Source organism: Lycorma delicatula, chromosome 1 (genome assembly GCF_047948215.1).
Source record: "Lycorma delicatula isolate Av1 chromosome 1, ASM4794821v1, whole genome shotgun sequence".
In the NCBI taxonomy this organism is placed as follows: Eukaryota; Metazoa; Arthropoda; class Insecta; order Hemiptera; family Fulgoridae; genus Lycorma; species Lycorma delicatula.
The window spans coordinates 320,877,220-320,890,914 of NC_134455.1; the positions used below are offsets into that span (position 1 = coordinate 320,877,220).

Sequence of the window (13,695 nt, forward strand, 5' to 3'; positions counted from 1 at the left end):
AATAATTACATGCAAGAAAAGGTTGCGACAGTGGCTTAACTGCAAGTAACAATATAGTTTTTTTATTAATCTAGTGGACTGGTTTCATTAAAATTTCGTACTAGATATATGAAATCGTTTCATATATAGGCTGGTGTCTTATAATGAGAATTGTTCTTTTCCCATAAAAGTAGACAATGTACACCTTTTCTAATTACAGTTAGTAGTATTTTACTGATTTATACAATTGTTAAGTGTTATATATTCAATTACTGTTAATGCAAACTAAATTTATACAAGTAATCTTATTTACGTAGTTTTACGTGATTTATCAACCTATCTTCATATATCAGAGTTGAACTAGAATTATAGAAATGCCCAAATACATTCAAAACACACTATAATTTTATTGCTTATGATTTGTTTTCTTTCTTTTATTTTCTTACCTTATAGATCTAATATGTATAAATGGCAGATGATGGAAAGCGTTTAGGCAGAAGGGAATACAAAAAAAGGTCAGAGTAGAAACAAAGAAAACCAAGAAAACAAGGAAATCTTGGAGAGAACTAAAAAAATTGATTCCCTCTTCACCAAGAATGTTCTGCAACCACCGACTGAAGAATTCAAAGATAATATACCCAATACATCAAAGGAGATGAGTGTTCTTTCGGCCTTGTGTGAAGATGAAGATGCTTCAGAAAACCATGATGAACGAGAAGAGAAGAAGGATCATCCAATATTATGATTATTATTGTCTCAATCTTTTGAATTTGGTAAAGACTTGCTAAGTGGATTGTTAATGACGAACTCATAGATTTTTTTGCGCGAAATGGCTACTCTCAAAATGCACATTCTAATTATCAAAATTCAAAACAAGTGTACAAAGATCAAACACATCTTTTGAGCTCAACACTCTTCAAATGAGAGCTTCAGAATGGTGAAGTTTCAAACCGACAATGATTAATCTATTCTGAAACAAATGGTAGTATTTACTGTGGGCCTTGTTGTTTATTAACCAAAGCAGATACATCCTTTTGCACAGATAAAGGATTCAATGATTGGAAAAATCTGAAACAATGTGTAGAACAGCAGAAACAATCAATTTATCACAAAAATTCTGTGGTTGCTCTCAGAGCAAGGGTTTCCAATAAGAATTTAAGTAACTGCATGCAGAGATTGCTCAAAAAAAAAGTTATTGAACGGAAGTTTTACAATGCGTTGTCGTCATTGTAAGAAAGTTAACAAGTCATGTTCTTCTGTTGAAAGGTTCTGATGAAATTCTTGGATCATGTCACAATGGAAACCTTTTAATGTCAGTGGAACCATTAACCGAATTTGATCCATTCTTGAAGTAACGACTAAAGAATGATGAGAGACCGGATAGCGGTAAAATAATTTAACTTTCGTCTACGACGTACGAAGAAATGGTACATATAATGGTTCAGAAGTGCAGAGAAGTTATATCTGCCAATGTAAGGGCAACTAAATATTTTTCCATAATTGTGGATTGAACAGATGATATCTACAGTTATCGATCAGTCATGAGATGTCCAAAAATGTGGAACACCATCAGAGGTATTCCTAACATTCATACCAAATACTGGACATAAATTCGAGGAATTGTATACTGCTATAACTAACACCTTGGCATCTTTGAAATTAATTTAGACGACTGCAGAGGCCAGTCGTACGATAATGCTGCGAACGTGTCAAGAGCCTATATCGGCCTCCAAGCAAGAATTTAAAATGCAAACAAATTTGCTGAATTTTTACCCTGTTTAGCCCATTCTCTGAATCTAGTTGGAACTTCGGCGGCTAGTTGTAATAAGTCTACAAATTATTTTACATTTCTGTAAGAAATACTTCTTTTCGGCATCCACGATGCGTCGGGAGAAACTGAAGAAGAACGATGTACAAATAACATCAAAGATTCTGTCGTCCACGAGATGGTCATACAGAGATGATGCCTGCAAGAGTTTATTGAAGTCTTGGAAAATTATTCACGATACTCTGAAATCAATCTCAAATGACAGTTCAGAGAAGGCGATTACGAAGGCAGAAGCATCAGGATTAATCAAAAGAATGATCAGATTTGAAACTGCGTTTATGACTGTTTTTTTGGAGTAGTATTCTGAATCGCGTCAATGTAGTCAGTAAAAAAACTACAACAGGAAGACGCAGATACTGGATTGGTCGTTGATTTGTACAAATCCTTATTTTTAATTATTTCATCTTCCCGTAAGAACTCACAATCTATAATGAGGAGGCCAAGGCGCTAATTGGTAAGCAGCAATTGGTAACTGCAAGCGAAAATCGTACCAGAAAGAGAAAGCGACATTTCGACGATAGCGACGATGATGAAGAAGTTATGTTCAGTGCTAAGGATAATTTCAAAATAAACGTATTTCTTACAATTGTGGATTGATTAATCTTGGAATTGACCGTACTTACGACAGAAAAACGACTTGGAAAATGTTCATACGACACTATTCGAAATTTTCTACGTTCTCTTTAAATTTCGCGAACTCTCTGTTGAAGAAATAAGAATTAAAGCGATAAAATTATGTAAAGTTTATTCACAGGATATTTCAGACGATCTAGTTGAAGACATTTTGCATCTCAAAGAGTATTTGGCACTAGAAGACAGAAACATGTAAGTATCAACAATATCTGCAAGTGGTTAGAGATCGGAATCTGCTTGATATTTTTCCTAATATCAAATAATTTTAAGAATTTAGAAATCAATGGCAGTAAGCAACTGTTCTTCGCAAAGTTCGTTGTCGAGCTTGAAACAAATTAAAACAATTACGCTCAAGTATGTCAGAAAGCAGATTAAACAATTTAGCTGTTTTATCAATTGAATCTGACACTGTGAATTCGATTTCATTCGACGATCTGATGAAAATTTTCGTTGAGAATAAATTCAGACGAAAAGTGTAATGCGAGGGAAAGGAAAGGTGATTTTTATTTAGTTGAATATCTATATGTAACTATGTTATATGAGTTTTTATATTCTGTTGGAATAAAGATTCTGTTGGATTTTATGTGATTCTAATAAACATGTGCATAACTTTTGTATTACCTATATTTAATTTTGTAACAAATATAGCATAGGCGGCGATTTGGTTCAGCCTGTAAACGGTACATATGTAAATAAATCCGCCTCTGACAAAGAGTAAGACATGCTAGTATTCCCATATCTATTCTGAGTAAATCAGGTCTAAACCGAGCACTGAAAATGTTGTTTGACTATCGGTAAATAAAAATCTGCTTCCCTCTGAATTCTAATTCATTAGACTGGTTGACACGTCATAAAATTATGTAAATCACTGTAAAAATTGTTGAAAACTGTGGTTTGAACAAAAGTTTTGGTCCAACCAAAACTTAACAAAGAGAAGTCATAAGATTGAAACAATTTAAGGTTCTAGGATCACTGAACCTCTGCCGGTTCAATGACCCCAGAACCATGTAAAAACTGTAAGGCATTTCCTAGTTGCCCACGCCTAAACTTACTCTGTTCTTTATATTCCTAGCTCAAATGTAAACATAAAACAGTAGCACATTGTAACTTGTGGTTTTTATCAGATCTCCTTCATGTATAGTGTAAAACACGATTGACAATGCCAGAGTATCCAGCATCAGTATTACTTTTCCTTCATCACTTAGCACTGAATATTACATGTCGCTAGTTTTTGCCTTAGCAATTATGGCTAGGTCCAGCAGTGGTAAAAATAAGCAACATGTAGTAAAACTGCAGGGTTCCATCTCCAGAGATATAAAGTTAGCTGGTATCTAAAGGATTAGGATTAGATTATTTATGCTCAATTGTTGTGCTTTCCTCATACCAGACCACCATGTGAGATCTGTGGCTTTATCAAAGACTCATAAAACCCTCAACACAATAGAGAAGTTTTCAGTTTCTGAATTTAACCTGTCAGGCGTCTATAAACAATAAGTAATCAGATGGTTACTAATTAATCAGATCTTTCTGATTTATTCAAGGGGTGTTCCAGATGATTTTTCCATGTAGGATACTTATAGATACTTGACCTCACCTAAAGGCTCCAAATTAATATTATCCAGATCTAACATATTCTTAGATAATTCATCCAACCGAATGGCATCACCATTGCCTTCCTAGGTGTTAATTCGTAGGTGTCTAACACATATATCATTGATAAATTCAAGACATCTCTCAGGTTGTTCATTATCATGACAATTAAAGAGAAATTTCCCTGAATAAGTCCAGCATGATAATCCGTAAAACCTTTCCTTTTCATGTGAACTAGCAGATCATGTACATTGAGACACCACAATAGAGAGGTTAAAACTTATCCCTGAAGAATTTTCTTTGCTGAAGATATTGTTTACGCCATGCGTAAAGTTTCGGTATTTCCAATGAATTCAAGGCTAGGGTTGGGTCATGTTGTTATCACAGGCTTGATATATTTATTACTATGTTTCGTTTTGGGCTTGTCTTATGTGTATCTGTTTGTTTATATTTGTTCGTTTTATTCGAGCCCTGGCGTCAACCAGACGGCGATTTCTGTCATTCTAGTGACCGCGTGTTTTCATTTCTTTTCTTTTCTTTTTGCTTCGTTCACATACTAATACTTGCATATATCTCCTGTTGCCAACACACACTCTCTTAGATCTGCCTAGGCTCGGTTTCCCCTTCTTTTCGTTTGCGCCATCTTTTTGGCAGAGTTGACCAGACATTCACAATGTAAAGACGCTTTTACGTTTCGCTCTCAAGATTTGTGCTAATATCTTCATCACCTTCATACTCGCATACACGGTGCGGTATTCCTGTGTCGAAAATATTTTCTAGTTCTACTCGTCAGTTTTTCGTGATTTCACAGTTTTCTATGTTCGTCCAGCCTCGTTTCTTCGTTAAGTTATTCTTCAAATTCTACATTACTTCTCTGTGGAAAGTGTTTCAATCATTACAAGCTGTCAATTCTGTCGACGACGAATCTTCTCCAGCTTCTTATTACAATTTCATCGAAGCAGAATTTCTTCAAACTCGTTGCTACACATTTCAGACGCACAGTCTTGCTCAACCTCGAAGACACATTCTCACCCCTGCATTCCTGATACACCACGGCGGACTACGCTCAGGAATTTACTGTATGTATTCGTTTTACCTTCATTCACGAGTTCATCTCTTACAAATATTTGTGTGCTACAGGCAAGTTCAGTTTTTCATTACTTATTACGTTAAACAGTTATGTTATCATTAAAATTTGTGGAACATTCAGTTCATCATACCCATGCCTTTCAAGTTTCAATTTCAATTTCATGTTTAGTTTAAAACCCATTTACTCACCGTACAGTCACAACAGGTGACTTACATAAAGTTGTGTCATCGTTTCAGCTGCAACCTATTTTACGTGCTCAATTAATTTCAATGCGATTATATTGTAATTAACTCTTTTTATACTGAAACTATTGTAATTTAATTATCTAAGTTAATGACATCCGTTCATTGCTATTTGTCATATTATAGTAAATGTCAGTAGTACAACTGTTTTCCAGTTACCTTTTTCTATTGATATTATGTTTTTCTAAATTTACAATTAAAATTAAGGTGTTTCATGTTGTCTTGTTTGCAGGCTTTGTTAAAAATGTATATTGTCAAAATGTGTATTTAAAAGTGTATATTCATGTATTTTTTCATTTAACATCATTGTTCAGATGCTGATTTCAGTTGATATTTTTATGTATCATCAAATTATGTTATTTTCATAATTTTCTTTTTAGTTTTAAGGTTATGATTTTTAACATAAGTTCATTTGTTCTTTCTCATTAAAGTCCAATTTCTTTTGGCAAATACGAGCTGTGTTTTTAGTTAACTTTACCCAACAGATATCCTTATTGTCCCCAAACAACTCAGCTTTCATGTATTGGAGAAGAGCAAACTTTATACACAACAAACATGTGTTCAGACTCTACTCTTCTGTCGGCAAGAATCCATGTACTAGTTGCATAAGAGGTAATCTAAATTGCTCTCAATATCTAGAAGTGCAACTAGTGCAATTTCCACATTATTCTACCTTACTTTCCTCGTTAATTATCAATTGAGCTGATCAGTTGATAAAGTACCATTTTGCAAGATTTGTGTCTATCTAATAAACAAACATATTGTAACACTACTGGTTAGCTAATTATATCCAGTTTGCAAAAAATTATGCCAGCCTCTCCAGTTTGAGAAAAAAGGTCTCTGTTATGGGAGACCTACCCTTACCTTACCTTATGGTCTGACCATACCTTATGGTCAGAATAGATTATCTGATTCTGTTTTTGTATAAAAATCACACATAATATTCTCCAAAACTCTAAAATATAGGCAAAGAGGGTGCTGTCTCAAAAAAACCTGCACAATGTTTGTACGATACTATAACAGCTTTTCTTCACCTGAGCTGGTAAGATGATAAACTTAAGTGGATAAAATTTATCAATATCTCTGGTTTAACCTTTGAAAGATCAACGATGCTATGATCCAAACACCAGGTAAAGTGAGAAATGCCAGACCAGGATCTGCCAATTGCTGTGCAACAGGTTTTCCCACATAGTAATGATCTATTGCACCAGAAAAATGAAAGGTTAAGATAATTTCCATAGAATTTCTTCTTGATTTCATTCATTCTTATTTTCTTATAATAATTGTACCTCTTATGGAGAGAGGAAATCTGCTGGAGTAGTTGCACGTCAGCATCTCCTCCTGGTGTTTATTCTGGCTCAGTGAATTTTTCTGTTGTGAATCGATAAAATATGATGATATTCTTCCCAGTTACCAAGTTTTTCACTCTTTAAGTAATTATTCTTCTTTCTCTCTTCTTAAGAGATTTAGAATAGGAAAATTCAGCCCTCCAAAGAGAGCAGCAGTTTGAATGATAAGCATCAATAAATAACTTCCAACAAGAGTGAAGGCATTATCAAGAAAAAATTTCTAATAACTAATCCAAATTTTCTAACTAATGGGATAGGTCTCTATGAGCTTCAATCATGCCTAGGTTCAGTATAAAATTTCATTCCAGGTCATGTTATATGCCAGTCTCTGTGGTGTGAGTGGTAGCATCTTGGCCTTTCATCTGGAAATCCCAGATTCAAATCCCTGTCAGGCACGGCATTTTCACATGCTACAAAAATTGTCATTCATCTCATCCTCTGAAGCAATACTTGACAGTGGTCCCGGAGGTTAAAAAAAAGTCATGTTATATTAAATTTTATCCTGGTGTAGGAAATGGAAGGTTCTTTAAAAAAACGGTTAAAAGAAATATTTTAAAATAGAATTTATAGATCCACTAATCAGGATTAACTAATCCCAATCATAATATAAAAAAAAAATTAAAAAGTAATCTCACTCCTCTATACATCTCCTACAGTTACTGAGTTCACTCTACATTATAAACCCTGATGTTTATAAAGCTTCAGGGATTAGTCATCAAAATCTTGGTGGAGTTGACAAAAATTTCTGTGCATGTGTCCTTAGATCCTGGTTTGTTTACAGAGAAGATCTCTGGTCTTTTCAAGGTCTTCAAAAACATACTGAAGAAAAAGGACTTCAAAATGACATTCATAATGTGAAGATCCCCCCTCACAATTCTTTTATATAATATTTAAAGTAGTGCTTTCCTGTAGTTTAAGTTTTTTAACACCCTGCTTGAGTCATTAATTTTCCCAATATTCATTCCCAAAAATATTCAAGATAAGAGCACTATTCTCCATATGAATATTGGGAAGTTCAAGAAGAGTCAACTATAAAGTACTAAGAAAAATTCAGCAAAGGATTTTTGGCAATCTGAAGATAAAAGAATTTAAGTAGAAATCTAAGTAATCTTCAACTGCTCCAAACAGGTATTTTGGGTATTTTGCAAGAATCTCTGTCATATTAACAGACTTTATTGCCTCCTAGTAACTACTTCCTTCTGGAAGTGAAAAATAAGGCTCATTTCAGCATATTTATTATCTGTTAAATTTTTCTTTTTTTTTGGGGGGGGGGCAAAAAAACGCTTGTGCGTTATCATCTCCCGGAATTTTTTTTAATAAAAAGGTAAAATATCATAAAATAATAAAACTAAATAAGGCTTAAAACTAATATAAATTATATAATAAAAAATTTAAAACTAAGTTAAAAAAGTGAAATAAAACTCAAAACTAATATCACAGATGGAGTCTTTAACATATAAAAGCTAAAATAATAGAAAAGGAAACTATAAAATTTAACTAATTCCGATAGGGAGTAAAAACTCACTTCTGTGTTGCGATTGTTCAACTCAGCGAATGCGTTGTAAATTTCAATGACGAGAGGATGTTTGGAATAAAAGTTTTCTAACGCCTGGAGAGCACTACACGAGTCACTGCAAATAAGAATGTTTCTATATTTAGGGCTAATGATATTTAGAGCCTTATTTATGGCAAGCAGTTCAGCGGTGAACACACTCGTAATACCTGGTAGGCCAAACATATAAGTTCCTTCATTGACAACAAAAGCACAACCAACGGTATAATTTTATTTCGATCCATCAGTGTATATCACCGCGTCTGGATTCATTTTGGAGAGAATACACTGAAACATTTGCCGGAAGAGAGTAGGTAGTGTTGATTGTTTATTGTATGTGATAAGGTCAAAAGTAAAATCTTTAAGGTTTATTCTCCACGGAGGATATGAGCACCGATATGATGGAAAGAATGACGGAGTGTCAAAATGTATATGCTGCAGCAGACGTCGGGTACGGACACCTACAGATACAGTACAACGTGGACGGTCCACATACTTTCCTAAATTAGGATTTCTAAGAACTGAGTCAAAAGCCGGGTGATTTGGCTGTCCTTTGAGACGAGCAAAATAAGATAACAAAAGCTGGTCTCGTCTATCCCGAAGTGATGGCTCGCCACAGTGTACAAGTAAGCTCGCGACAAGGCTTGATCTAATCGCACTTGTAGCAAGCCGAAGAAAAGCGTGATGTACACCATCCAGCATTTTAAGCACGGGTTGACGAGCTGAAGAGTAGGCGATACAAACATAATCTAAATGGGAACGAACAAGGGAATAGTAAAAACGTATCATACATGACCGATCGGCTCCCCAATTCGTGTTACTAAGGACTCGCATCATATCTAAAAGTTTGGAACATTTTGTCCTTAATTCCTTTATATGTTTGACCCAAGTAAGACGCTATCAAAAATCAAACCTAGAAACTTGACGTAAGAAGAGATAGCAATAACTTCTCTGTTCAGAAAAACTTGTGGGATAGAAGGAATTGTAGCCAAGAAAAGACTACACATTTCGTTTTGTCAGATGAAAATGACAAATCAGTAGTCCTGGACCAAGACTCAAGGCGAAATATAGTGTTCTGTAGTAGTCGCTCTGCTGTGGGTGTTGAACGGCTCGCAATGTAAACAACAAAATCGTCAACAAATACAGAACATGAGACAGGAGCCTATACACAATTGGTAATACTGTTTATGGCCACAGAAAATTAGGTGGCACTTAATATACTACCTTGAGGTACTCCATTCTCCAAGACGACACTATCTGAGAGTGAATCGTCTACACGAACATGAAACGTTCGGTGATTTAAAAATCCCCGTATAAAAGTAAGCATATTGCCCTTGATTCCCCATCCCTTCAGGGTGTTAAGAATACCACGTCGCCAGGCGTGTCGTATGTCTTTTTTATACCGAAGAAGATAGCAACGAGGTCCTGGCGGTTTAGGAAGGCGTTTTGTATGGCCGTTTCTACTGACACTAAATGGTCAATGGAAGATCGTCCTTGTCGGAAACCACACCGTTCCGAAGATAGAAAGCCATTTTTCTCCACGTACCATGTAAGCCTGCGGTTTACCATTCTCTCCATTATTTTACACAAAACGCTTGTTAAAAAAATAGGTCGGTAGCTTGAGGGGTCGGTTTTGTCTTTACCAGGCTTCAGTACTGGTAGAATAAATGCTTCTGACCAGCCGGGCGGAAATACTTGTTCGGAGAATAAACCATTGTTAATATTCAAAAGATGTAGTGCTGAGTTAGAAAGGTGTAAAAGCATACCAAGGCGAACGTTGTCCGGTCCAGAGGAAGTGTCATGTGAGTTCTTAAGTACGTGTAACAATTCCTTAAATTCGAATCGAGTGTTTAATTCACCAACCGAATCACCAATGTTTAACGAAGTGTTTAATTCACTAACCGAATCACCAATGTTTAACGACAATATTTCTATCTGTACTTTGTACCTATGAAAATCGTTACTATGTGATGAAGTGAGAGACACCGAGTGGAAAGATTTTGCTACAGCCGAAGATGATGAAAGGTGTTCTCTTTCATTAATAAGACCGAGAATAGATTGTCTCGGTCATCCGAAAATTGCTTGGACTTTTTTCCACACAGTAGATGTGGGACTAGTGCGTGAGATGGTATTCACATATGTCGTCCAAGAACCCCTCTTAGCGTTCAAGAAGACTAAACGGCATACCGCTCTAGCCCTGTGGTACAAATTTAGATGTTCAGTTGTAGGTCTATTATTAAATTTGCGTAGTGCCCGCCGCCGATTCGTAATAGCACATTTGCAATCATCATTCCACCATGGAACGGAAGGACATTTAGGATTACCCGATGTTTGTGGGATATATCTGCTGGCAGCCTCAAGTATCATGGACGTAAAAGAGGAACATTGCTCAAGGATTTTCGCACCATCGTCATACTGTGATTGGAAGGCTTTGTGATATCCATTCCAGTCCGCCCTTTCAACAATCCATCTCTGTGGCCTTCTCTTAACCTCGTGTTACACACCGAAACCAATAATAATTGGTTTGTGATCACTGCCGTGAAAGTTATCACAAACAGACCAATTAAGATGAGGGAGTAAATTCGGTGAGCATACGGAGAGATCGATGTTAGATATTATACCAGATGACAGACATAAATGTGTGAGATCCATTATGCAGCAAAGGTCTTGTTTTACATTGGGTACTATATTTCCTCGAGTGGAGCAGAAGGCCGAGCCCCAGGAATCATGGTGGGCATTGAAGTCTCCTACTATGAACGATGAAGATGGTATTTGTGTGAGGAGATTTGAGATATCCAGAGCACTGAATCCAGTGTTCGGTGAGAGATACAGATTGCAGATATACAACTTGAAGGGGATAGAGATCTTTACTGCAACAGCAGGAACGAGAGTGGTCAGCTGAATCCTTGTAGCCGACACCTTATTCTTCATGAAAATAGCCACTCCACCACTCTCTCAACTGTCTACTATACAGACGTATCTCTCACAGAAGTATCCTCTGAGTGCTATTGGGTCATGTTGTACCTAATGTGCTATTGGGTCACACACGAGTACCTAATGTCAGAAGGACATGCACCCCTATGCACACGATGCAACTGCCGCATGACTGTGCACCATATACTCATAGACGGCATATGTTATGCGGCGTTGCGTCGTAAATTTAATCTGCCCAAACAATGATAATGAAATTTTGGACAGGATGTTTCTGTTTTTGCGTAGTACTAGGTTACTGCAAAAAATGTAATATTGTCATATATATTTTTTACGCTAGAAGAGTTTTTAATAATTTTTTCCCCCTTACTTTCAATTTTAATTTTTTTGGTTGTATGTCTTCAATTTTATTATCTGAGTAGGGAGTCTTTTGCACTCTCTATCGGAATTAGTTAAATTGTATATAGTTTCCTTTTCTATTATTTTAGCTTTTATATGTTAAAGACTCCATCTGTGATATTAGTTTTGAGTTTTATTTCACTTTTTTAACTTTTGTTTTAACTTAGTTTTAAATTTCTTATTGTATAATTTATATTAGTTTTAAGCACTCAGAGGATAGAGTGCTATTGGGTCATGTTGTAGAAGATGAGTTTCTTGGAAAACCATGATAATTGGATCATGTACGTGTGCCAGTACTCCAATATCTTCAATGCGGGATCGAAGACCTCTAACATTCCACTGAATAATGTTCATAAGGGTAAAAAAATATAAACAAATAATAAAAAAATAAAATGAATATACTTAGGAAACTATATAAAATTTAGTTGTATGTGATTCGATTTTTCTTTTTCGTATTCTTTATTTTAGTGAACTCCGACGCTCTTGGTTCGGGAAGTTCTTCACCCATATCCTCCAGTATATGGGGTGATGGTGGGGAGACCTATTAGAATAGGATGCCGCAAATGACATCCCAGGGGGTGGGGTTATGTGGGTTTCCTTTACTGGGAGCTTATTAGGTGGCTTACTCACGGCTGTGAAAGTCTCTGCCCGTACCGGTAGGACTTTAAGAACTGGAACTTTCGTATGGATCACATTGTTGGATTCATTCACTGCGAGGTAAGACTTTTTATTCATCTTTGTCAGCTCTGAAATAGTGGCTGTAAGTGAAGCAACTTGATCAGAAAGCATCTGAACAAGTTTTTTAAGTTCATTGCAGGATCCGCACTGCTGTTTATTAACATTTGTAGGAGTTTGCTTTGACGTAGCGGTGGCGAAAGATACATCTGGTTTAACCAGGTTCCGTGAGTTAGTTATCTTTCTATATTTCCTGCGCGCAGCCGGGAAAGATAGCTTCTGCTCAGTACAGATTTTCAGAATTGCCTTTTCTTCTTTAAAGGTTGGACAATCTCGGAAGCGGGCTGTATGTGGACCACTGCAGTTCGCACATTTTTCACTTTCTTCACAGTTAGTGTCGTTGTGACCTTCGTTAGCACATCGAGCACAGATTTCCGTTCTCGAGCAAGATGTGGTAGTAAATTTTTCTTGGATAGGGAAGCACTAACATCTGACTGATTATGTTTCTTTCCTATCTAAGTAATACCTGAGCCAAGTTAGGACCCCAGGAGGAAAGTAGTAGGCATCTGCTTTTTCTTTAGCAAGTGCCCATCTTTTTCACTTAGGCCTTGAGTATGGTTTTCAAACCTTCTGTCTACCCAAAGGTCTCTTAGCTTTCAACTTAACAGTTTCATTCATTCTTGTAAACAGCCACTTCATTGACCAGAGTGAATGCAGAAGATTAATTATGTTATATATCATTTAAAAAAAATTGTTATAAAAAGCATCTTACTTTTTTAAAAGAGATAAAATATAAATAATTTTCTATCTTTCAATTCCAGGTAACTAAATAAAATGGAAGTATATAATAAATTAAGAAATTCCTTAATTTTACTTGGTTTTAATTCTGAAAATGGAAAATGTGGAATAAGAGTAATGATGTACATAATAATTACATTAATAATGTATTCAAATTGTATGTTACATATGACGTACAACTGGGAAAATTTTGATTCCAGAATAAATGATTTAAAAGGATTTGCCTTTTTCACATTATTTTTTTTATATTTGTTGTATTTCTTAATAACATGGAATGATTTTCACTTAATATATTCTATAATCATGAAAGGCCATGACTATGAATTTTTTCGCAATTATATTTCAGATAAACAAAATAAATTACTGAAAAAAATAAAGGAAGAATTTTTAAACAGTCATAATATAATGTATTACGCTATTAAAATATATGTAACTCTAGCAAATTTATTTCCTCTAATCGGAGCTACTTTTATAATTGTTAAAATAAAAATTTTAGGTAACGGAAAAGATAAGAATTTGATTGAAGAACTGCCATTGCTATATCCATTCTGTTATCCTTCACGGTTCCAGAACTTATTCATGTATTTTACTGCATATTTATTGCAATGCATATATATGACATTCCTTGG

General features: G+C 35.4%; 1 protein-coding gene and 1 long non-coding RNA gene across 4 annotated transcripts in view; one reads left to right on the forward strand and one right to left on the reverse strand.

The window, feature by feature from the left end:
* LOC142318359 (uncharacterized) overlaps positions 1 to 13,345 on the forward strand; it is a 32,027-nt gene extending 18,682 nt beyond the window's left edge. The window contains exon 3 of the long non-coding RNA XR_012754883.1: positions 13,090 to 13,345. This is a non-coding gene — a long non-coding RNA (uncharacterized LOC142318359). The remainder of the gene's footprint in view (positions 1 to 13,089) is intronic.
* LOC142334185 (serine protease inhibitor-like) overlaps positions 1 to 13,695 on the reverse strand; it is a 267,470-nt gene that overhangs the window by 64,848 nt on the left and 188,927 nt on the right. The gene's annotated exons all lie outside the window — the stretch shown is intronic.